Raw genomic sequence first — 25,819 nt, forward strand, 5'->3', positions numbered from 1 at the left:
CGCGGCTCCCGCTGCTATTTCGCGCTACCGAATCCGTCTAATGAGACCAGAAGGGTGCAGAGTCACGCCTCGCCCTCGCCGCCCAGCGCAGCGGCCGTGCCCCGGCCGCCCGGCCCGAAGCTCGGCTCTGCCGACGGCAGCCAGAGGGGGTGATTAAGCTTTGCAGACTAAACCTCGCTCCTCCTCGCAAGCCGCTTCTGGATTAAATTATCTCCAGGCTCAGGGAGCCAGAGACAAACGAGCTAATGAAATTCATGCTGCATTATGATGAGGTCGTGCCGAGCCCTCGGCGGAGGGGCAGTCGGCGCTGGGATGGGCGAGGGCAGCCGGCAGCACCCGTCGCTCCCAGGGTCCCTGTGAGGCTGCGTCGGCAAAGGCAGGCGCGCTGCTGGCAGCGCCTCCTCCAGCCGGTCTGGGCCGAGGGAGCGGAGGCCGAGCTGGCCCCGTCCGCAGCCCTCGGGCAAGGAGGAGAAGAGCTGGGCGACCTTTTACACGACAGCAGCCGTGCGCTACCTGAACGAGGGCCTCCAGCAAGCGCCCGCCTTCGCAGCGGTTTTCACGCGGAGGGTGCTCCGAATCTGACAGCGGGTCTTTACAAACCCCTTGAATTAGAGGGCAGGGAGAGCAGAGCCCAAGCGCGTGGCCTGGATCTTCTCACAGACCGTATTTCTACGGCCAGGAGTACCCTTGGCAGTGCAAAAATAGCATAAACAGATCTATTTGCAGAGGCCAAAGCGTCAATGCTGGGGATGCTCTGACTACAGAAAAGAGCGAGAAGCTTCCCAGAGCCTGCGGGGGGGAAGGTCTCGAGGCCAAAAAGCTCCCTCTGCAACGTGGAAACCTGCAAGAGAGCTGCAAGTTGCCGCCCTGCACCGGGCTTCAATGAATCTGCTCAAGCCAAGACCTTGTTTTGATCGGGTGAGGAAAACCAAAAGCCTCGCAAAAGGAACTCCTGTCACCTAAAGCCCCGGAGTCAAGCGGAAGGGTCCCATGTTGCCGTGCGCTGCCACGGCCCCACGCGTCCACGCAGCCACGCTCGCAGGCCCGGTGGCGCGTCCCCTCCTCCCCTCCCTGCTGCTCACCGGGGGAAAAAAATCAGTCCGTGCGACTCGAACAAAGAGCAGGGCTTCCTCCCCGCTCATTAGCGCTGGCAAAGCAACAGAAAAAAATCCCCAGGACATAACCTCCTCTTCAGCTCTGAAGTCTGAACGGCTTGGAGAGGGCGGTTGGGTTTATTCTTTGCCTCTCGCCTCGCTCAAAGAGCTGGCCTGCCGCTTTTCATTCAGAAGGGACAGACGGGAGCCCGTGCCCGTGAAGGCACCCCCCCAAAACCACCCGGCCGGCGTGCTGGCTCTGCAGAAGCCCGCCCTGGGGCAGACAGGTTCCCGCACACGGGTCCCTGCCACGGGCGCGCCCCATCACCGCCTGCCTTCGGGGGCCGTCGGCAGCTCGAGGCAGCAGGCAGCGCCCCTTCCCGGCCCGTGGCACGCTCCCGCTCCTTCCTCCCTCTCGCCCGGCCAGCAGCGCTCGCGGGGGCGGGCGGCGGGAGAGGAGGGGGCATCGCCTGCCCTCGCCTCCCGTCTGCTCCCCGAGCACCACCGCTCACCGCTCACAGCAAGCCCGTGGACCGAACCGCCTGCTGCGGATGAACTAAGCCATCTCTTTGGAAGGGGGAGAGAAGGGAAAAACGTCTCTGCAGCCACCGGCGGTTCGCCACGAGCCCTCCTCCGTTCACCTGCGTGCCGGCGCTGAAAAGGGTCAGAGAGCGACTGGGGGGCTGCACGCTTTCACAGGGGGAAACAACGCTCGCATCGAACTGGCGTCGCTCCCCCGACAGGGATACGGCGCACATTCTCTGAAGAGGAGCATCTTTGCCACGCGCGGGGGCTGCAGGGCCGGCGGCGCGGCTGGGAGGAGGAGCAGCCCCTTCCTGCACGGCACACGAGCCGCCGCATCTTATCAATAATTATTAAGACGAGGCAAATGTACGTTGACCTAGTTAGAGGTCCAAGAACAAAACCAGCCACGGTGGCTTTGTTTAACAACCCGGCAGTTCTAACCGAGACAGACCTGTCTGGTTGCTGCAGGAGCCTCAGCATTAACGCCTGCACCCCGCAAGGACCAGCAACACCCGAAGCACCGTGGGTCAGAAGAGACAGCAGCACGCAAAGCGTGCGGCGGTCCTCACGGCGCCTGCCCCCGCCCCGGTCCTGCTGCGGGCCCCAGGAGGAGCCTGCGCGGCAGCAGATGAGCACGTTGCCAGGGGAGCCCGGCAGAACGCTGGTACCTGCTCATCTAGCAGAATTTACGTACAGGTTTGGCACCTAGACCACAAATTACTGCTACGCCGAGCAGAGCGGGCTGACTCGGAGCGCTCGCTCAAGAGCGCTCGGAGCAGGAGCAGAGGTGCCGGCCCTGCACACCAGGACGGCACGAGTGTGCCGCATCCGAGCTGTAATCCCACTGAAGAGTCCTCCTTCACCACGAACGAGGATGAGAGCGTGCTACCAGGGCCACCTTATCATTACGATTGTCAGCACGTTTAGCCGTTCTCACAAGGTAGCGGCTTTCACAAAGAAGCGCACTTGAGCGCTGCCCTGCCTCCTTCAGCAGGGCTACGAGCGCCGCCGCGCTGGAGGGCTGCGTGCTCCCTCTCCCCGCGAGTGGGGACCCTCTTCTCCGCGAAGAAAGGGAGGCCACCGGCTGTGCTGCCACGACGTCAAGTGGGGCTGGTGACCGGGATGCTGAAGAGGGAGCCCAGGAGCCGGGCGTGCGCCAGGACCACGCCGCCCTTTGGCAGAGGAGGATGGAAGGGGTCCGGCAGCCGGGGCAGGAGGAGCTGGGGTGCCCGGGCTCCGGGACCACGCTCGCTGCACGCTCCCCGACTTTGGCCGTCTTCCTCCTTCCGCAGCTCTCCAGGACTCAGCCTAGCCTGGTTGGAAATGGCTACGTGCCCACCGAGTCTCGGCCCAGCGCCGGTGGCTCTTTATCAACCCTCTAGACGCCTCTCGCAATCCTTGCTGATCCATTTTGCCAGGCAGCACAGAGCCTTATGGCAAGTAACGACCCGGGCAGGACAGCGCTGCCAACACCGTCACGCTCCGCTGCGAGGCGTTCGAGTCACGGGGCTCGCGAGGATGCCAGCGGGCCCCCGGAAGGAAAGCGGTACCTCCCCGACCGGGGACTCGACCAGCGAACCAGCCCCGGGGAGGGCCAGCCCCAGCAGGCAGCTCCCTCGAGCCGGGGTGCTGAGGCAACGCCAGAGCAAGCGGAGCATCGGGGAGGCGGCGGCGAGCGGCCTCACAGCCACACGCAGCCCCGAGGCGACCGCTGCACCAAACTATCCGAGAGCGCACGAAATGCCGGAGCGGGGCAGAACGATGCCCTGTCTGCCCGGTGCTCTGCTCCGGGAGGGCACACGAGCACGGGTGTTTCTGCAGCCCGGTTCCCTCCCGCTTGCCCAGCATCCCCCGTCGCATCAGGGACGCGAGCGGGGACATCCCTGCCTGCTCTTTTTAGTAACCGCTTATAGATCCACTGTCCGCGGACGTATCTGATCGATCCCTCCCAGCCCCAGCGATAGGATCTGTGTCTGCAGCCTCCCGCGGCCGCAAAGCTGACAACCCGCTGCCAGCACGGGCGCCTTCCGTTAAAGCGATCCCCTCCCAGCGTTGGGGAGCCCCGCCGTGCAAGCACTGGGGGATTCGGCGAGGAACAGTTTATGCCTCAAATACGGCAGCGAAATGCTCCGGAGAGTTCAAAACAGGATCACAAAAATGACTGAGGGCTGGAAGAATCAGTCAGATGTCGCGGGATGCAGCACGATCCCCGGCACCCAGCTGCAAGCGGTGGCTTGGTCACCAGGCACACGGAGAAGAGAGATCCCGTGTCCTCCTGACAGCAGCACAGCAGTATCCCCGGCCTGGGAGCTCAACTTAGGCAAATTCAAGCCTGAAATAAGATGCAATTTCCTAGCAACAAGTAATGAGATGCTGGGGCAGCTTACCAGGAGAGCGAGCGGACTCCGTGCGGCTCAAAGTCTTTAAACGCGATGGGATTTTGTTACGAGGCGCTTTATCTGCCTTGCGAGCGTCCAGGGGCCAGAGCGGGCTGGGGGATGCCCCGGCCCCCGACACAGCTCTCGGCAGTCCGTTTGTCCGTTTGGCTTTAGCCGAGGGGAAGCGGGGAGCGGCACACGCGAGGGCCTGGCATCCCCAGGCATCGCCACCAGGTCGCCCGTTAGCTTGGGAACGCACGCTCCCTCCGAGAGGAACGGCTGTTTGTTACCGCAACGGCACGGAGAGGCACGACAACCCCCCGCCCCCACGCTGTGCTCCGCTCGGTTCGGGGTGTTCGGTTCCTGGGACCCCAGAATTCGCCAGTGGCTCAGGCGCGACCTGCTGCACCTCGCTCGCCCGCAGCACGTGCGCGCACACGCGCGGGGTTTTACCCGAGACCCGAGCTCGTTCTGTCCCCCTCCTGCCTCCAGTTTGCTTCCCTGCAGCGACATTCAGGATGAATCCCTTCATCTCGGGCAAACGTGCAGGGCTCTCGAGAGGTGCCCACCCCCACCCCTGCCAGGTCGGAGCATCGCTCGGGGCAAAGGACGCGAGGACAGTGTGGACGCTGTCGTCACCGGCCTGGGGGGACACCTCCGCGGCCACTGGCCTTCTGCCCGAGGCTCCCTCCTGCTCTGCACGGTTCAGTGGTGCCTTTATAGCATTCGCTGTGCCAGGACAGCCCGAGGCCTCAGCGCCAGCTTCAGCAGTCACGGCTGGCCTCGTCCGAGCCGGCTGCCACGGAGAGGCAGCAGCCCACGCCGGGAAGCCACCACGGCTGGGTCACCCCAGGAGGGCAGGCACAGGAGGGAGCCGGACAGGGGGACGCAAAGGGACAGCCTGTGGCGCAGGCTGCAGAGTCCCTCCCTGGACGGCACGCAGCATCCAGCCTCTCGTGTCCAGCTCCAAAGGCGACAGACCACGGGGCGCTCCCCCCGAAGGGCTCGGCGACAGACTTCCACCACAGGGCCCCCCCCCCCGAACACAGCCCTTCTGTCGGGGCAGGGTCCCGGCTCTCCATCCCTCCCCAGCCTGGGAGCGCTCGCGCTTCTCCCCTGGTCCAGCCCCTCCAGCACTGCAGCCAGATCTCGCCTCCAAAAAGCCTTTCAAAACTGACGGGATACAAATTATTCCTCCCCTTCAGCTGCTCTTCGAGCCTTGCTGGCCACCCTTCCCAGCAGCTGCTGCCTCGCACAGGCGCCTCCGACGCTGCGCTGGAAGGGCGGGCGGCGGGGCGATTTGGGGAGCGAGGGGGGCAAGCGCAGCATCCGCACGCAGCCGCGCAAGGAGGCTCCTCGCCCGCAAGCGGCCGGGACGGCGACGTGAGCGCAGTTTGCACAAGCGGAGCAGGGGGCTGCGCCGCTGTCGGGAAGGGCGAGCGTGCTTTCGCTGCACGAAGCTGAGCTCTCCCAGGGAAGGCGGCGGGGAGGGCAGCACGGGACGGGCCAGCGCTGCTCCCCGCTGACACGCGTTAGCGGGTGCGCGAGCCCAAGCAGCAGGGCCGATGCCCAGCCGATTCGCAAACGTTTTATTCATAGAAACGCTGCAAAGTTCAGGCGCGTTCGCTAATTACTCAACCTGCTCCTCTGTCAGGTGAACAACGAGGGGAAAAATAATCAGCAATTTGTTCAAAACCACATGGAGAAATTCACTGAACGTGTTATTGCAGCGCTCTGCTCTGCATACTGAAGCTCGGAGCCAACGCGCCCTGCGCAGCCGTGCTGTTGCATGTATAAAAACCCACAGCACGCACAAAAGAGCAGCCCATCCGTAACGAGCGCCCGCCACCCGGCAGCGTTTCAGCACAAACACCCCCCCGTCCCTGCCAGCCGGTTCGGGCCCCGCTGCGACACAGCTGCTCGCGGGGCGAGGGGCAGCCGCCAGCCCTTCCTCCCAGAGACGCTTTTTGCAGCCAGGTCTGCAGCAAGGGTTCAGAGCAATCGGACTCGAGCTGCTCGAGGTGGGTGGGCCAGGGCAGACCACAGGGCTCGGATACCAGGAGCAGGGGCTGCAGCTCCCGCCAACCCTCAGCAAAGCCACCAGACAGGGCGACATCCCTGTTTCGTACGGAGCTCGGACCAAAACCGACGGCTCGCCCCTGCGAGGGCGAGGGTGCTGGCGCAGGCGCTCGCTGCAGCGGGGCGGCTCCCGCACCCCCAGCACGGCCCAGCGCCGCAGCGGAGGCGTCTGGGGCACGTCAGCCACAGTCCCCTTGCTGCTCACGGCAAGCAAGGGCCGAGAGACAAGAAAGCACCGAAGCACCCCCTTCCAGCGTCTTTCAGCAGAGCATATGCTGTGCGTAAGAGCTGCAGCACAGGAAAGCCCCGTACAGGACGCTGAACGTTAAAACCCCTCCAGTAGATCCTGTAGTTAAAGGCAACTCGACTCCCTTTCAGATATAATTTATGTGCCTGCCCTTTACTGACTTCATCCCGATCCCCGCACAACGAGGAGAGGCGGAACGAGGCGATGGATCTGCACTGAAGCCCCGCTTTTGAGCAAGGCGCGCTGGGCGAGAGCCCCGCTTTCCTCTGCTCCCTTTGGGGTTTCTTTTTCTGCTCGGCTTGCTCTGAAGCGCGCGCGCGCGAGCCGCGCAGCTGGACAAGCTGCCGCAACCTGCCTCCTTCGGTGCCAAGCCTGCCCTAACGCCGGCTGCCAGCGCTCGCTCGGCGCTCAGGCCGTGCTGGGAGCCGCACGCAGCACCCCGAGCCCCGTCCCATCCCCTGCAGCTGGAGGCCGTTTCCAGGGGCTCCGGGCACAGAGCAAAGCCGGGGCTGAGCGGGGCCTGGCACAGCTATACCTCGGAGGAGAGATGTCTTTAAAAAGCAGCTCCTGCCTCCTTGGAGCACGCAGAAGCTCGGTCAGGCCTTGCTCTCTGCAGCGCTGCTAATTACCACGGCATTTCCAGAAGGCAGGAATAATTAAAGCACCTTCCCCTTCCCCGGAGAGCCAGAGCAGGAGCCTTAGCGGATGGCGCGGGGAAGGGAAACCATTTCCCAGCCTCCTTCGCTTTCCTGAGGGACCGACCCCGGCGGCAGGGCAGAGCCCAAGAGCAGCAAGGAGCCTCCTTGGGGGACGCTGTTGTCAGCTCACACCCAAAGGGGGAAAGAAGGAGCGAGAGAAAACCAGCTGGATGGGAAATCTCGGGATTTTGGTTGAAGAGGCACCGAAGAGCCGGCACGCCTGCTCCTGAGGAGCCGCTTCAGCCAGGGCACGATGGCCTTCGCACGCTCATTATTTTAAAAGAAAACCACCGGCTAAAATAGCGTGAAAAAGCATCGCAGAGCGTTAGCGCTGGAAGCCCCCGCCCCGCACGCCCGAACACCCCGACGCGCTGCGTCACCCTGTTGGTCCGTGAGGGCGAAGGCGGGTGGAAGGACAGGGCCACCGAGAGCGAGCCCCGGGGCCAGTGCGAGCCCCAGGGCTGAAGCGCAGGTCCCTGGCCAACGCCGCCTGTCAGACGCGGGCTCTGCAACTCCAGCAAAGTCGCAGACAGGCCTCAGCGTCTCCGGAGCGGCAAACGGGAGCGCGCGTCTTCCAGAGCGTAATCACAGAGAGGCGAGGGGGGGATGGAAACAAAAGCCAGCAATAAATCACTTCCCTGCTGCTACCCGAGGAGATATAATTAAGTTTATGCCTAGAGTGGCATTGCTGACAGTAGTCCTGGAATGAGAGAAACGTAACGCGCGAGGTTAGGCTGTAAGAATACAAGCGCGGAGCGGCAGGCGATACGTGTGCTCAGTAATGGTCCTCAATTAGGGAGCTGCAATCTCCAAAGGCGAGCTACAGGGGAGAACGCCATTAGGTTTCTTAAAAGCCGCGCCTCGGACGGTGCAGGGCATCGGCGTGCATCCAGAGAGGCCCCTTCCCGTCCCCGGCCCCCACCGCCACCCACGCACGGCACAGAGGGTGGCACGCGGAGGGCCGCCGCGGCGCCGAGCTCGCCAGCCCGTGCCCTGCTCACGCTTAAGCACGGGCTTAACTTTAAGCACATGAGACATCCGCTGATCTCCAAAGGACTATTTGCGGGCTCAGCCGCAGGTGCCGGGTGCTCTGCAGGCGCGGGGCCGGGGTGCTCAGCGTCGCACCCGGGACAAACGGCAGCGATAAACCCTGCAGACGATGGGGGTAGCCAAAATGGCAGGGCGGGCCCCATCCAGCCGGCTCAGCACGGGGACGGTCGCTGAGGTTCGAAACCGAGCTGGTCAAAACCTCCTTACAAAGGCCGAGAAGGCTGTGGTCAGTGCAAGCCGCCTTGTACTCGCACACACCTGCACGTTTTCAAGTGCTTTCCTTGATTCTCTTAAGAAAATTTCAACGACCCTGGATCAATCCTCAGTTATTTATACGAAAGAGCTTTTGGGGTTTTCTTACAGCACGCAATAACCGAAGGCAATCCCAAAACAGGAGCAAGTTCTCAAAGCGGTTTAGTCCTGAAGCGTTTTTCAAACCGTCTCGTTTTAAAGTATCTGTAAAAGCCTCTTTCTGCCCTTCCCCACAGCACTTTGAAGTTTGCAGGCGGCGCTTTAACGCGTTGCCGCGGGAAGCTACGCAGCTCCGTTGACGCCGTCGCAGGTGACGCTACCCCACGCCACCTCCACCGCCGAGTCAGACCCGGCCACCCGCAAAGCTCGGCTTTAGCGGCTCCGGCCAGCAGAGCACCGGCGGGGCGGCCTCCACGCCTCTTCCCGCCCTCCCGGCGCCCAGCACCGCGAGGCGCAGACGCTGCCCGACGCCACCGCGGCGGTCGGCGTCCCACCTCCGGCCCCCGCTCCCTCCCCGGCCAGGAGGAGCCTCCGAAACACAGTGCAGGGCCCAGCTCAGCTGAGAGCACCCAGCTGCCATCTGGACGGATAACGGGATTTTTTCCATGCGAGTACGAAAGAGGGGGTGGGGGAAAGCTGAGCAGAAACAAGGCTGCGAAATGAATTCAGCATCAATTATTCTAAAATATGTGTGTTAATATGGGAAGGGCTCCGCGGCTGCATCCATCTCCACTCCTGTTCGCTGCAAGCATCGAGACGTGACCCGGGAAGATGACAGCATCTCGCGCTCGCTTACACAAACACGAGCCGGGGAAGGGGGGATATTAAAAAGGGAGACAATGCTGCATATTAAAATGCCACAGATGGAGCTTTCCGCAGCCTTTGCGGTCTGCCTCGGAGATTATTGCTGGGCCATATTGTATTAAAAATGGGGGGTGGGCGTGTTATTTATTTAATTTTTAAACAAATTCCATCTCCTACTCACGCCGGATGGATAAAGCGAGCTCTTGAGCTCCAGCCAGCTTTTCCAGCAAACCCACGTGAAAAATGCATTTTCGTTAATACAAACCGTTTGCAGTAGGTAAATTAATTCTGAAAATGGTTTTCATGCATGGCAAATTATACGTTCAGCGAAAACACTAGACGACACTCTACAGTCACAATCAAAGCCTGCGTTCCCTTTAATGAAGCGGGATTGCCAGGTAGAGGCAGCTAGCTGGAACAATTAAACAAACAAACAAAAAGGCGAAGAGGCGAGTAAAAGGCGAGGGGGTCTGGTGGCGCCGGGAGGCGCAGCGATCCCGGGATCGCAGAGCAGGATCCGGCCCTCCATCGGGCCGAGTTGCCCAGCGAGGACCAGGAGGAGCCCGCCTCCCTTCCCATCGCTGCGGTGCGAGGGCTGAGGGTGCCGCCGCGGGAAGGCGCAAGGGGCCGTTGGAGTTTGCGAGCGCAGCGTTAAGAGCTCGGCGTGGCCGGCCAAGAGCAACAAAGGGGACCGCCAGCCCTCCGCCAGCTCCCAGGCGAGGAACGAGCCCAAATACCAAGCTCCCTCCTCACAAGTTTCTCTTTTGCTCTCAAATCTTACGACGCCTCCTTTAACGGTCCCGCTTCCGAGCGCCTGCTTACGGCAAGGGAAGCGATATATAATTGATGAAAGGACGACGCGCTACGGCCCCGGCCCCAGCCCGAAGACATCTGTTCTGCACGTAGACTCGCTCAGGTACCGTCACGCTGCATTTACCGCAGCGTATCAGAGCCTGACTGCATGCGCTGATGTCGGGCCAGCCCAGATCTCTAATATCGTACGGCTCGGGGTGTCGGGAGCTGGCGAGATATCGCCGTGGGTATTTACGCCTCTCTGCCGCGACTGTCCTGCCTCCTCTGCCCTGCGTTTCAGGCCTATTTCCACAAATTGCCTTCAGCACCCTTCCCCCACCCCTCGGTGCCAGCGGCGCTGCCGCACCGAGCCTGCAACCCAAGCCGCCGGGGCTTCGGAGGGACGGCACCGCCGCGCCCTTCCCGCAGCACCCCCCGCGCCCCACAGCCCCTCTCGGGCAAGTTGCCTACTAACGGGCTGCCTTTTCCTCGGCAGCTCTGCCTTTGAACGAGGAGGGCCAAACGGAAGGCAGGTCCGACGCCTTGGAAGCGGAGGAACCGCCTCAGAGTAATTGGAAGAGCAGAGCAAATATCCCTCCCCGCATCTGTCATGGGGAGCTGAGCCACGGAAGGAGGGGGCAGCGTTTCATAACAGCCTGCCGCATTAGAAAACAAAGAACGATAAAGAATCTTTTAGTCACCTCTTAATTACGTATTCCGGGTACGTTACGAAAGGAGGAATGCCTCTCAGGTCGCTGCCTGTCACCACGACAAAGGCCCGGGATGAGTTCCGTATTCAAAATATTTGCGGCAATTATCAGCACAGTTCCCCTTTGAAAGCGCTCGGAGGGAAGGATGGTCTTTCACCCGAGGGAACCAGCTCGCAGCCCGCACCGGTTTCGCTGCGCTACAGATAAATATACTTGCGCGCGCGTATATTTTTACCGACGTGCCCGCGTACGTATCCATGGAGAAAAAACCTATAAATGCCTAAGACTCGTCTTGCGGGGCTGGAGAGCGGGAGCAGCAGAAGAGGGGCTCATCCTGCAGATGTCGGCACCGATACGGGCCGAGACGCGACGGCCTCCGCTGGATTTCCGAACGTGGGAGCGGGTGCTCTCACCCCGGGGCGACCGCTGCAGCCACGGCTTGGTCAAACGGAAAACAACCCTCTGCCGGCGCAACCGCCCCGGGAAGGAGAGAAACGCGTCGAACGCAAATGGCGACTGACCTTTAATTAGCGCCCAAGTATGCACAAAGGGGAAAAAAAAAACCCACCGGAACTTCCCTAGGCACCTTCCCTTTCTGAAGAGCAGCAGGAATCGCAGCGTCCCCGTGTCAGCGGCTCTGACTAATAATTCGGGCAGGAGCTCCCACAAAAGCCCCCTCTCCCTCTCTGCCTGCGCTGCCGCTGAGCCCGCCTCCCAGGAAGGCCAAAAGGAGGGCGAGGGACGGGCAACCGCGGTTCCCAGGCTCCCACCGCGGGCGCTCGCGGGGTCTTATTGTAAGCGAGGCAAGAGAAGGGCCAAAGGCATTGGGCACGCGCTGCTTGCCCCCCGGATCGCTCCCGCCACCCGGCAGGACGCAGAGCGGACCTGCCGCCTGCAGATATCCGCCTCGTTTGATGCAAAGTAGCCTGTGCCGAAAGCCGAGCAGAGCGATCCCCCAGAGCCCTGGTGCTGCTGGGCCGCGCCTGGTGCCGGTCTCGCGGGACTCCGAGTTTTTCCCCCGTTTGTCGCGGGCCAGCAGCCCGCGCAGCCTTCCTGCTGCGCCGAGCCGAGCCGAGCCCGCCCGTACGCTGCGGAGCAACCCCTTCTCCTCAGCAAGCATTTAATCTGACCGGACGGGAGCAAAACCCCATCGATATAAAAGGGGCAAGGAGAAAATAGCATGCTTCAGGTTCCTCAGGAAAGCAGATGGGAAGAGGAGACTCGTTAATAAATTCCTCTTTGTTCTGTATTGTCTGTGATAAATAGCCGCACTCAGCATCAGTAACTGCAAACATCCTTGGGAAAGAGAGAGGCGCAGAAACCCATCACGCTGCTGAAAGCGGAGAACGGATTCCATTTCAGTTTTGAAGGCAAATTTCACAGTCCTAAACAGAATTATCTGCGGGGGCGGCTGCGGCCGCACGTGCGATAAATGTAAGGTTATGGCTGCTACACCAGGAGAACGTCTCCCAGGAGTTGTAACGTCTTAAGCTAAAGGACGGGAACGGATAGCCCCGTTCAGGATGATGCCTTTGGAAAAAGAACGTTTATGTGCTCCAATAAAAAATGTTTTTATTAAGGGAGCGCAGCGCTCCTGCCATGTCACAGCCCCAGAGGTTACTCAACCTCCCGCCCCCTTGCTGGCATCCGAAAGTAAATTTCCATGAGATTTTAAACACTGCTGAGACCTCAATAATTTGGGGGTAGGAGGAAAAAGAGCAGTGGCAAGAGACATTCCTAATGGCAAAGACGTGAAAAGCGCAGCTTTATTTTTTGATGATTGCATTCGATTTTTTTATCGCAAAGATGAAAAACGAGCAGCCACCACCTCCTAACTCGCTGCCTGGGGACGGATTCCTCCCCGCTGCCGCGCGAGGAGCGGCGCTGCAAGCGGCACGGTGCGGGAAACGAGTTATATTTAAGAAAAGCCCACTCCGATGGGGAAAAACAGTAAGCTAGCGCAAAGCCCGGTCCCGTCCTTCGGACACGTAGCAAACTCCAGGTTCCCGGGTGACCGGCTTGAAAGCTCCGCGGGGCCGCGAATAATGACGGAAGGCGGCGGCCTCTCCGTGGGCAGGACCCGCCGCAGGCCCCGGCGGGGCCCAGCGCGGGCGGCGCTTCAGCACCGCGGACAGCGGCAGCACCGCGGACAGCGGCGGCTCCGCGGCCCCGGCCCCGGCCCCGGCCCCCGGCCCCCGGCCCCTCCCACCCCCCGGAGCCGAGGCTTCGCGTTAGCCACTCCGCGATGCACACGGGGGAAGGAAGGGCGCTCCACACCCGAGACATCAGCGAGGTTGTCTCTACTCTGGGGGCCGCGAGCGTGCCGACGCGGCAGAGGAAGAACTCTTCTTCCCTGCAAAAACCTGTCAGCTGCCAGCATGTCTTTCCGCCTACGGACGCGGCGACTTCCCCGGGAAGCTCCGAGGAGTAGGAAGTGCCATGCGAGGTGGTCCGAAGAAGCGGTACAACCACCCAGCACGTGCACCGTGGATGCGAGGAGATACGATCGATGCAGTTCTCATTTTCCTGCACACTTTCCCCCCTGAAGTATCACCGTATATATTCAGATATTAGGAAAAACTTCCTCACCCAAAGGGCTGTCAGGCCCTGCCACAGGCTGCCCAGGGAAGCGGTTGAGTCGCCATCCCTGGAAGGATTTAAAAGATGCGCAGATGTGGTGCTTAGGGACACGGTTTAGTGGTGGGCTTGGCAGTGCTGGGTTAACTCCATCATCTTAAAGGTCTTTTCCAACCTAAACGATTCTATGCTTCTCTAAGAGTCCACCAACGGCCACGAGCCCCAGGCCAGCTTTGTACCTGCAGGTACAGAGGAGCCTTCCTCCTGCCGCTTGGCCGTAGGGCAGCATGAGCTTGTGCGCGCACCTGGGATTACCGGCCAAACCGGACCGCGGCAGCTCTTTTCCGACAACGTTAAAAGCTCAGCGCTGCTGCTAACGCTCCCTTTGGGCGATGCGAGCAAGTTTCAGACAGTTGTCACGAGAGCGAACGCGTCTTGCTGGAGTTTAACCTGACTGCAGCGCTAAAAGCGGCTCTCTGCACGGCAGCCTCGCGACAGGGCACCCCCCTTTTCTTTCTTGTTAATCCTCTGCTCTGTAACCACTTTTTTCTCATGCTTTAACTTGGAGCACCATGAGTTTGAAAGGATAAAGTGCATTAAGAGTTTTAATGCTGAGGAAGATATCAGCCTGACATTTTAATAACACTAATGCTCTGGAATTTGCAGAATTATCACTGTAACGCGTATCTCCACACCAGTCCCTCCACTGTGATCAGTACGAGCTCTCTACCGCGTTAAACACCACGGGCCTCCGTGTTGCTCGAGGTAAAGAAGTCAGCCCCTTCTGCGGCGCCCGAGGCGGACGCTGGTTTTCCAGCGCCATGTGCGGAGGCATCCTGGGGGTGACCGCCTCCTCCCCCACGGGGTCGTAGACGGCTGCTCCTCACCCTCTGCCTCCTGAAGATCTCGGCTGCGGCGACAGCTAAGGTGAGGGTGTAAAGGTAGGAAGGCTGCTTCTAACGGGCTTTTTTGTCTCAGCACAAAACCAAGCATTCTTGAACGCCAGTTTCCTAGCCTGCATCTTGCAGAATCGTTCCCAAGTCGTTGCTTATACATCCTACGGTTCAGTTTAACGTTACTCGAATTACTTAGTCCTTTGCCTGCGTCAAGCCTGAAATTCATCCTAAGCCAGTGCATGCAAATCAGCAAGGATAGGATGCAGTTCGGGTGACGCAGTAAGGGACAGACGAATAGGAGGGACTCTCTTAAAAACGAAGAGGACCGTTCCCGTCCGCAGAGACGGGGCGGAAAGAGACGGAGGTCGGCGAGCTCGGCTGCGACGGCCACTCCAGCACCCCCACGGCTGCACGACGGGCCCGCGTTAGCTGCAAGCCCTGGCAGCCGGGACGGCCGCGGGAAACGCGGGGCGCTCGGGGAACGGCGGCAGATGCCGCACCCTGCGCGCAGGGGAGCTACGGGAGCCGGCAGCACCCGCGGCCTCGCCATCCCCCCGCCCCGCTCTGGCACCTCGTGTCCAGCCAGAGGAGCCATTAAAATCGTATAAAGCCAGAGGCAGGGGCGAGCAGCGAGGGGAACCACCCGGGTTCCCTGCTGAAACGTGCCCCCACCCGCATCTTCTGCTGTCTCTGCCCCCAGACACCGGCAAAGCTCCAGCCACAAAACACCCGCTCGAGGCCCTGGTTCTGCTTCCTCGGAGGAAGCTAAGTCCTCGCGCTTTCCGGCCCCCCTTCTCTTGCGTCTGAGTAAAAAACAACTCCAAAGGGGCTAAGCGCATCGATCAAATTCGATGTAAAAACGTAGCTATATTAAAAAGTTATAAGCCCACAAATCTGTAAAAAATACAGCTAAAACGCGGGCAAAGCCAAGGCTTTTTGGAAAGTTCAGACCTAGCGACGGGAGGGAGGAAACGGCTTCCTTTTCTGTCTGCGAGACACGGGCACACTGCTCTGCCAAGCCTGAAGGCAACGGGCACCGGGGCACTTTTTCGGCTTCCGAACGCCTCTCCTGTGCCTGCAGCCCACCCGCTGTGGCTGGGCTTAACGAGCAAGGATTGGAAAGCAGAGTTCGACAGAGGCTAAAAACGAGCTTAAGTTTTGCGTGCAAAGTCGAATGCAAAAGCAACTAAGCGGCAGGAAGCCCGAGGAGCAAACGAGACTGTTCCATCTCGTGCCTAATGAGTGGCACTAGGTAACGCTGGCAAACTGCTCACCTAGAGACAGCATCGCTGAATTTCCGATGGATGAACAAGCCTTTTTTTTCCCCTCATCAGCACACATCACAGTGAATGATAGAGCGTGTTTTTCTGAGGGTGCTGGAGATTGTCACGATCATTTGCTAAATCCGGTTCTGCTAGTGATATTTTGGGAAGAAAGGCAAGGAGCACTAAGTCAAACCCTCAGCTGGCATAAGCCGGAAAAGCTCCCCAAGGGTCAGCTAAAACCAGCTGCGTGCCTCTCACCCTTGGCTTCTCGCAGACGCGATCCCGACTGAAAATAATCAAGGCGCGCAAGAGAGGGAGGCGGCGTGTTTGGTAGGATGCTAACGGGCAGCGTTAAAGCGCCGAAGCAGCTCAGAGACAGAGAGAGGGTTTAGCGCACCAGAAGCAGCAGGCCGCGGCCGATCCACGGCCAGGGCTACGTGAAAAGCCGCGCCGTTCCGCGGGCGCTTCGCCCCGAAGCGGAGCGTGCGCGCGAGGGGCCCCGAAAGCGCCATCACATCCAGCGCCGGCGGCTGCCCCGGCCTGGGCGCCGGTCTGGCACGGGCCAGGCAGCGAGCGCTGCCCGCCACGCGGGGAGGCCTCACGGCTGAGCGGCGATGCGTAAAAGGATTTACAGATGTAAAGCCACATCTCGATAACGCTTGGAACAAATCCCTGACATTCTTCACACAGCTCTGCACTAACAGGTTCGGCTCTAGCAGAGTGGAAACGGCAGCTCCCCGCTATCTCCACGTCTCCGTTCCCGTTAACCGTTTGAAGCCTTCTCCCCTCTGAAGCAAGGTGGGCCCGGATCGGCGGAGGCAGGGCTCTCCGCGCTGACAATTATTCTCCATTCAGGACTAGCCATTTGCATGCGGTTCGTTTGTGATGCAGGAAAGCTTGAACCTGTCATTATTGCTTGGCATCAGCACAGCACTGTGAAAAGACGCCGCTCGGAACATGCGCACAGCGCTGCACCCTATTTTCTTTCATCTAGGCTAAAATGACAACGAGCGAAAGCAGGAGGGAGGGAGAGGGAAATGGGGAACGCATCTTCTCCATAGACAAGAGTCGGACTCCGCGACGAGCCAGGCACAAGTATTCTGCTCAGGGCTGCGAAGGTTCGAACAGGGACGATCGGGGGGCAGGCCGAACGCGGGGGGGTTCGCAGCGTGTACGGGCAGCGCACGCAGATGACATTGGCCTGGTCCCCTCTGCACAGCTGGAAGTCGCTCAACAGAATCGTCCCCTGGAAGGGCTCCAGGAGCCACCATTTTGTCATCTGCGCGCAGTCCGGCCGAGCGGGAGACGCCCAGGGGTCCTCCCCGACATGGGCGCGTGCCCGGCACCGCCCCCCTCCCGCCGGCCCCGCGCACGGCGAGACGGGGACGGCAGCGAGGGCAGGGGAGCAGATGGAAAGCAAAAGCCCCGCGAAAGCTCCGCTCCCCGTGGCTATTTTCCGTCTCCTCCCCACGAGCAGGGATCCCAAACGCCTCCTCTCCAAGGCCAGGCTGATGCAGCGTGCGGGGACACGGCCGTGCCCTCCTTTGCCAAGGAGCACGGCTGGGCTTATGGCTGCCACCCTCGAGAGGGCCCGGGGGACGGCGGGGGACACTGCCCGGCAGGCTCCAGCTCCCAACCTCTCTCAGCAAACATTGCCAGCGCCCAGGCACCCCCCCCCGTACGCCGATGGTATCGGCGGCCGTCTCCACTTCAGGACGTGCCAGCGCCCAGCCTCTCCAAGAGCCCCTGCGTCCAGCGCCCAACGCTAGGCACGAAAGCACAAGAAATCCCAGCGTGGGCAGGCGTGGACTAACCCGAACGGTCAAAGAGCAGCTCCGGGCCTGCCCGCGGCAAGGGCTTTAAGAGCCCTGTCAGAACATGCGTCAGTAACTACTCTCACTCTGCAGCGTCTCCTGTCACGTCAACGTCCAATTGCTTTTGGCTAACAACTCGACCTCCGTGACTGCTTCTGGCAAGATACCCCAGATCCCGACCACGAGCGGCGTGGAAGAGCACTTCCCAGTGCCAGCGCTGACCTGGAAGACCTTCGGTCCGTGCCGAGCGCCGTGCTGGCTCACCGAAGCTGGCACAGCCCGGATGCAGCAGCACAGACCTCGCCCTCACCGTCACCGTGCCCGCGGGGCGGCCGCCTCCAGCCCAGCCCGCTTCGCGAAGAGGCAGCACCGTGACGCACAGGGGCTTTAGGAGCCCCGCTCCCGTTACGATGCATTGCCAGCAGGGAACCTAACTCCCTTGGTACCTTTCCGATGAGCGGAGCCACACATGAATATTAAACACCACCTCGTTCTAGTCCCAGGGGAAAAAAGCCAGCCTTTGAGAATCTCCCATTAAGATGCACCGGCCGCCGTGCACAGGGAGCCCGAGAGCCAATTAAGCAGGACCGCGACAACCCTAAAGCGAAGCTGCGCGCCCCGTTTGGCTCCAAGCCGTAGGCGGAGCTGGCGCGGGCGTGCTCCCCACGGTGCCCGAGCCCCGGCCGCTCCCAGCCCCGAGCCCCGGCCGTCCCAGCCCCCGTGGCTCCCGGTGCCGTGCTACAGCGCGACACACCACTGCCGCTACCGGAGCGGGGAGCTCCCCGGACAGGAGCAGCTCGACACCCCCCTAACAGGGACGGGTCCCCCTCCCCGCCAGCCCCTCGCCTCCCCGCTCCGCTTCCAGCGGGGAAAAGGAAAGGACCTTCCGCAAAGTTTATTTGCTGACTTTCAAACACCGTTATTTCCTTGCTGGATCGCAGGTAACACGATCAGACAGGCCCGACGCGTCTCCTGACTTTGGAAGGACTCTCTTCTCATTCTGCGGCTCAGCCTCGTCCTACCCGTCGCTATCTGCTCCCTTCCCGCCCGTGCCAGCAGCCCCCGCTTCCAAATCAATTTCTATATTTCAGATACAAAGGTTGTTTTGCTTGAAAAATGAAGCTGCCCTTCACAGAGGTAATAGAGAGATCAATACGAGTTACATCCAAGTTTCCCAGCGAAAAGGGGGAAGCGTCTGCGTCCCCATCCTCCCGATCCTCCCCAGGGTGCCTGCGCCCCGGCCCCAGGCGGGCGCTCGGCCGCAGAGCCCCGGCCCCCACGGGACCGGCGCTGCACGGTCCCCTCTCCCTGCCGGCGACGGGAGGGGGCGGCGGGAAATGGAAGAGAAAATTGTGGATATAATTTATAATGCCTCATTAATTTGACAAATGCCGCTTCATGCGTGCTCTCCGTCAGCCCGTCACTGTCCCAGAAGCCCCTATATCACCAGCTACTTCAGATGGAAAAGCTACCTGCAAAATCCTGCTGTTTAAAGGATGGATTAATTGCCACCGACTCCCTCGTCTGCTGCTCAAGCGCCCCGGCCGGCGGCCACCGTTCCTGCCCCGGCCGGCTGGCAGCGCGCAGCGGGGAGCCATTCCGGCGAGGGACGCAAATAGAGCGGAGAAGGCAAGTATCCCAAATAGCTTTCAGAGAAAGCATTTGACCAGCTGTAACAGCTTCTTACCAAGGCTTTTGTATAGAAGCAATCCCGTAGGAAACGCTTCTTCACCAAAATGAAGCTTTTGCGGCAATTTCTCATTTCGGTCACGAACTGAATTCAATTTTGTCTTCGTTTGAGAGAAAGTTTCCTTTCTCCCCGTCTCTTCTCCTTCCTACAGACCATTTGTTTCTCTACTGGAAAAGCAGCAAGATGGAACGGGAAAAAGACACCTTCTGATCGGGCAGATCCCGCCCAGCGCACCCCTTCGGCTCCTGCTCTTCCCCGCGGACTCGGCGAGCTCTCGCCCGCGCGACGTTTCGGGCGGAGCCCACGCAAGAGGCAGCGGGCACCCGGGAAGGGAACCAGCCAATCCTCCCGAGGCCGGGGGGCTGCAGCCGCAGTCCTGCCGTGCCCGACGGAGCTTGTATCCGCGCTACCCGGCACCCAGGACTTTAACCCCATCGGAAGCCAAGAGGAGGAGGCTGGAGATGACGTATGTGCACAAGGCAGCGTTAGCCCAACTCCGCTCGCCGTGCGTTAAATAACTCTTCCAGGGCACGAGTTAAACGGCAGCACGGAGCAATCAGGGGACGATAAATACCCGGTTATACATTCTGGTGCTAGACTGTACGACGATGATCCTCGTCCCCGGCTGGCTGCAGCCGCCCCCAGCCCAGGGAGCGGGAGGACGCGGGGCAAGCCCAGGAGGGAGGAACGCCTGCTCGGGCCCTCTCCCTCCACCGCCACCCTTCCAGCCCCACTCGTTTCCCCCAGTTCGTTTCGTGCCCCGCTTCAGGAGCGCCCCAACGTCACCGGGTGCTCCCCGCGGCGGCTTCGGCACAAACAGGGAGCGAGGCTCCCGCTCGGGCCCGTAGCAAAGCGCCGGAGGCCCCTTCCCCAACCGCAGAGCATCTCTCGGCGTCCCGCCGGCCGCAGCCTTCCACTCACGCACCCGCGCGAAATCCGAGCCCGGGGCAGGGACGGCTTCCCGAGCTTTGCATTTCCAAAGCGCTTTAAGGAGCGCGGAGGAGAGAGGGAGGAATACAAGGTGTCACCGATTTACCTTGCTGCATTCCAGCTCTGCCTCTCGAGCCGTTATTTCCTGCAAATATATTGCACTGTGGGACGCCTGCGATGTTTTATAAAGTTAATAACTTTTTTTTAATTGGATGAGTTTATAGAATCGTGTGAGCAATTAACAATAATTACGTTTAAGACACTTAAATTCCAGGATGAACCACAAACACTGGAATATTAAGCTATAAAAACCCTCGATCGTACATTCAAATTACGTTAAGGGTCTGTTGGAAGGAATACGCTCTCGGTTTCGAGAGCCCCGCTCTGTTCTGTTCTGTTTATACAACGAGGTTACATCAGACACTCAGACACTGCAGCAGCGGCCCCATCCCCGATCAGCGCTCGGGTACCGCAGACGCCCGGCCGCGCTCGGCGTGGCTTCCCTGCCCGGCAGCCCCGAGGGAGGCGGCCCGGCCTCGCCGGGCACGCGCGCGAGGGCAGCGCGCCAGCCGCGAGGACCAGGAACCGGGGAAGGCATCGCGTCGGGCTTCCCTGCGGACACAGCCGCCGCAGCACCGGTGCCGCTCCCGGGAAGGGAGCTGGGCCAGTGCTTATTTCATTTTAATCACCAGGTGCCAAACTACATTATTGATGTAGGTTCTCAGTGACAGGTAAGGCATTTTATCACTGCATCTTTAATAATGCAAGAGTCGTGATCCTTCACGCTAAAATGTCAAGTAATTCTCAGGTTACCCTCGCCACGCGGAGAACTTTCTCCCCGTCCTACCCTTCGCTGCTGGCGCCGAGGGCTCACCACCAGCACCCACCTGCTCTGGGGCAGACGGCGCCGGCAGTGCCGTGGGGCAGCACCCCTGACCGCAGTCACGCTGCCCTCCCCGTGGGACCCGTCCGACCCCCACGCGGCACCCGGGCGAGGAGCCTAGCCGGCAAACGTTAGAGCAGCAACGTGATCCCAGGAAAAAGAAGGGATAACCAGAGCTTGCCGCTACCTTTAAGAATGAACCCAAACGCCCCTCTCATGCACATCCACGCTGGCGCCGTCTCGGGCTTCAGCTGGGCCAAAACATCCTCAACAGGACCAGAGCTACCAGGTCCTTCCTTTGGGTGGTGAGCTGCCCTTCTCCGCTTCCAGGTGGGGAAACACAAACGGACGTTTCCGTCGCCGCTGAAAGCCTGCGTGAATCTCGCGCCATCGTCCCCCTGCGCGGGGCGTTTTCACCAGAGCGCCCTGTTTCGGAAGCAATTGCAGAAGGCGAACGCCCGCCGAGGAGCGCGGGGGCACGCGCGCCCACGCACCCGCCGCTCTGCCCCCGCTCCCAGCCCCGACCGCCCCTCCGGACGGCGCGGGGCAGACGTGCAGCTGCGGAGCAAGCGGCACCTGAGCCAGGCTGCAGAGGCGCGTCGCCGCGCTGAAGGCGGACCCTCCCGCAAGCCCCGGCGCCCGCGGGGTGCTGCCAGGGGCTGGGCGCCACGCTTCTCTCCCCGCGCAGCGTGCTGGAAACGCTGCTTACAGACCCACTTTGTAGGCCCCGGCCGCAGAAAAGGACAGTTTTAGAGCCAGGAAGGCTTCAGGCTGAGGAACAATAGCAGGCTCACGTCTCCATTTTGAGCCGTGCGCACGCAGCTGGCGCGCGCCTCCGGGAGGGAAAGGGCCTCTCCAGCGCCGGGCTGCGCGGGGGAGCGCCGGGGAAAGCAGGCCACGCTCGCCCAGAGTAACGGCAAAGATCCCAACGTCCCCAGGGCCCCAGAGGGAGACGAGCGCTGTTTGGCAGGGGCAGGTCAGGAGCCGCGAGCCCCAGGACGGGAAAGCCCGCCCGAGACAGGCTCCGATACGGCTGAGGGGGACGAGTCCCCACAGAGCAGCAGAGCCAGCGGCCAAGCCTGGGTGCCGCGACGCAAGAGGGAAGGCGAAAGCCAGCCTTCCCCGGCGCCAGGGACGAAGGAGCACTGCCGGCGGGACCGGCGAGGGACGGGCACCGGCCGGTCCCTGGTGCCCCGGGGCGGGCCGAGCGGAGGCGGCCAGCGCCCTGCCCTGCCTCTGGACCCTCGCTGCACCGGCGCGGGGTTTGCTCCAGCCTTTGTATTCCAGCGGTGCAGCCTGGCATTTACAGGGGGAAGTTTTATTCCTGCTGTAAATAACCTCTAACAGTGTAGGTCATTACACTAATTACAGAAGATAATTAATTTTCTGTTTCTTGTTAGACCGCCGCATATTCCAAGAAGAGCGCAGTTCGTTATTTTACCGTGCAATTATGACCTCCCTTCTCCTTCTCCTGCCAGCCCCGCCTTCAGGATTTTAACACTTTGTCAAGTTGTTTATCATGCAGCCACCGAGCTGTTGCGAAGACGAGGAGGCGCAGGGGCTCCTCGCTTCCTCCCACCCCATTTACGCAGGCCGCGAGCGCGCCGTGCTGCAGGAGCCACCTCTCCGCCTCGCGCAGGCTGCTCCGGACGCCCTTTTGCCACGGCGTGCTTGGTTTCCAGCAGGACCGCGCGCCCTTCCGCACGGCTCCGGCCACACGCTGGGTGCGAGAGACGCGCCAAGCAGGATCACCGCCGCCTGGGTGCCCACAGCGCAGGGAGCACCCTCTGGGGCTGCGACACGTCTCCCAGAGCCGCGTGGGATTTTCCAGCGGCCGAGAAGGGCACGGCCCCATCAACGGCAGGAAAACGCTCTGCTCAGCCGCTCGGAAAACGTCCCCTCCAAGCGTCCGACCTGCTGGTGACTATTAATACGCAGCAGATTGACGACGGCGCTCTCGACGCAACACTCGTTACCAAACCCAGCCTGCGAGCCAGAACACCTGCAGGATCTCGTCCCGCCACGGGGGCCGAGTGCGCAGGCACCTACCACCTCTCACGCGCAGATGGCGGAACAAAGACAGCCTGGCACCAGGCAGCTCTCACAACTTCATTGCCCTCGCCCTGCCCAGGACCGTAAGCCACTGCAGTAAAACACTTTGCAGCCCGAGAGCCGCAGCGCAGCGCTTGCCCCGGGAGCCGTGCCCCTGCCTGGCGGCAGGACACACCAGAAGCACACGGGTGAGAGCGACGCAGAGGGAAGAGCAGCGCCGGGGGCTCTGAGGGGCAGCTCAGCAACGCCAAACCGCAGCGCCGGCACGGCCGAGGCGCGGCTGGGAGGCAGCGGGCAGCTCCCGAGCCGTTTCTTGCCTGTTACGGGAGGGCGAAGCGTTTACCTTTTCTCCTCGGCCAAACCCCTACGGAGAGACGGCTCTGGCTGGCAAAGCGTGCCAGATCCTGGCTGCTCGGGGCTGGAGACTGCCTGGCTCTCCAGCCACGCTGTAAATCTGGGTATCAGACGGGTTTTAGCGATAATCAATTGTAATAACGAACACGTATCCCTTGACCAGATAAGTGGAATATTATGCTTTAAGTCCAGCTGCAATTAGCAGAGGCAGACGGCTGGGGCTAAGGCGGCAGCAGCAGGGGCGTTTTCCCATCCCGCCAGCCAGCGCTCGGTGCTGGGTGCCCACCACCACCTTTCCACTTGCCCCCGACAGACATTGAAAGCCCAGGGATGACGTGACCCGGCTCACCCCACCGCCCGACCGGGGAAGCGCGTTTAAAGCCAAGAGACGAGGGAGGCTGCTCTCGCCCAGCGCGCAGGGGACCCGTGGAACTCGCCGCGGCGGGACGCTCCTCACCGGGTCCGAGAGCGCGGCCGTGCGTCAGAGGGGCCCGGCCACGGCGGCTGATAACACACACACACCTGCTGGTACAGCAGAGAGAATGAATTTTTAAAAGGCACGTAAACCTCTGATGCTTCAAGGCATCAGCTGAGCGCTAAGGAGGATTAGGAGGAAATATCTCCTGTGGAAAGCTTATTCCACATGAATTCCACTGAAGGGATCCTTTCATCTCTCCCCGGAGCATCTCCTCCCCTGGCCTGATGTGTCTTGGCACTTGCTGAGCTCCTGTAATATACGCGCAGGCAGCGATCCACCCGCAAAGGTTGACAGCTGTCTCCGCTACGATGCCGCCTCCTGACTGACGGCGACCTGACAGGCGGCGGGACGGCGGGACAGCTATCCGTCCCCGGCGGGACAGCTATCCCCGGGACACAGAGCCACAGCGCCCGGCTTCGGGCGGGCGAGACGGGAACGCGCTCTGCTGCCAGGCCGGGCGGCACGAAGGGGCTGCGAGCCGCGCGGTCAGCGCTCGCAGCTGAACGCCAAGCTGCCGACGCAGCCCGGGGACCGGGGGCTCCCACAGGGCTCTCCCTTCCCCGCCACCCGCTTCGGATGCGCGGCCGCAGAGCGTGCCGTGCCCCGGAGCTGGCAACGGCCCCGGGGAATAAAAACCGGTCACCGGCATCCCTCAGCGGCCTTTTCTGCCCAGCACCTCTCGGAGCGCTCCCCCGCACCGCTGCTCCTGCGGGAGAGCATCAGCCCGCACCTCAGAGGAAGGGACAGGGTTAAAACGAATGCCATCTCCCCTCTCCTTTGCCTCCGAAAGGAGAGGCACTGAGTGCATTAAAAACTGGGTTAAAAATGGCTCTGCTCTACCTATCTTATCTTCTTTGTACTGAAAGCCCTCAAAGAGCGGCAGGTTTTCACGCAGAATTTTCCCGTCTAATCCCCTTTTGTTAGCCCTGATACCGGCATTGCAATACAAACCTCGTCCAGGCGATTTAGGGGGGATTACACGCCCTCAATCCTACCGCATGTGGGAGAAAAACGCTTCCTCAAATCAAATTTTACACAAACTGGTATTTGAAAATAATCAAAGCGCAAATCCCTGCTGCGGGGATTTCTGGAGGGAGGCGAGCGGGGGGCGGGAAGCGGCAGGAGCCGGTGCCCCCGGCCCAGCACCACCGCGGCCCCAGCACCCTTGAGCCCAGACCGAAGCGAACTCGGAGCACACCAACAAATAACCCACCCCGCAGCCCCAGACTGGGGTCCCGTGGCTGCGGGACAGGAGGAGAGGTGCAGAGACACGAGCGACGGCGGGGCCGGTGCTCCTCACCCCTTCCCGTGCTGTGCCGGCTGCCACCGGGCACGGAAAACCAGCGTCGCTCAAGCCAGTCAATAACTCTGTCTTCTACACGGCCAAACGCGCTCTACGGGGCTCTGCGCGCGCGTATTCGGCTTGGCTTTCCCGATGAAATATTGCCGGTGCCGCTCCTGTAATATATATGTCACAGATGCAACCTCATTTTATTGATCTCTCCTAGCTGCCGGGATATCCATAGTGGAATTAATACGTCTGTATCGCCGCAAAAAAAAAAAAAAGGTAAAGCCCATCTGACAGTTTCAATTAAGGAAGCGTGAAAAGCGATTTGCGTAAGAGACTCGGGCTTCGCGGGGGAGAGGAGGGCAGCCCGCAGGCAGCGCGTCTGTACGCTCGCGTCTGGGTAAGTGAAGTGATTTCCTACAGGAAGCGATGGAGGCCAGAGCCAAGCCGGGGCCGCGGCCGTCTCCGGCCGACGAGCCCCCCGGCCTGCCTCGTGCCTGCTGCCGCGGCGAGCATCCGACCCGGCAGCGGGGCCAGCGCAGGCGGCGAGGGGGGCAGGAGCAAAGCGCCTGGGGGAGACGCCTGCAGAGCTCCCCGGGTGCCAGCGGGAATTTGCGGGGGTCCATCCTGCACAGCCAAACCCCTTCCCTCCGCCGCACGGGAGCCCTCGAACAGCCTGAGCACGGCCAGCGCGCAGCCCCTCTGCCAGGCACCGGGAAGATGCCGGCACAGCGCCGGGGGGGCGCCCGGGCGGACACAGCTCACCCCTCCCCGGGGGGCCGCGTTTTGGAAGGGGCGGCGGGGAGCGGGAGGCCCCAGGAGCGTGGCACCCGTCGAGCAAAATTATAACCGCGTCCGTCCGCTCCCGCCAGGCCCGCGGAGAGCTGTGAAAACTTCGTGCTTTCTGCCGCTCACAGGAAAAGGTCTCCTCGGTGCTTCCCTCCCCTCCCCACCGCTTTGGAG

At 61.4% G+C, this 25,819-nt stretch overlaps 1 protein-coding gene across 3 annotated transcripts in view; it reads right to left on the bottom strand.

Annotated features, from left to right (window-relative positions):
• The window catches only part of DSCAML1 (DS cell adhesion molecule like 1), a 122,431-nt gene that overhangs the window by 53,923 nt on the left and 42,689 nt on the right, over positions 1-25,819 (bottom strand). The window lies entirely within an intron of this gene.

This window comes from Nipponia nippon, unplaced genomic scaffold (genome assembly GCF_047370975.1).
Source record: "Nipponia nippon isolate SJK-2023a ecotype South Korea unplaced genomic scaffold, ASM4737097v1 scaffold_28, whole genome shotgun sequence".
Lineage (NCBI taxonomy): Eukaryota > Metazoa > Chordata > Aves > Pelecaniformes > Threskiornithidae > Nipponia > Nipponia nippon.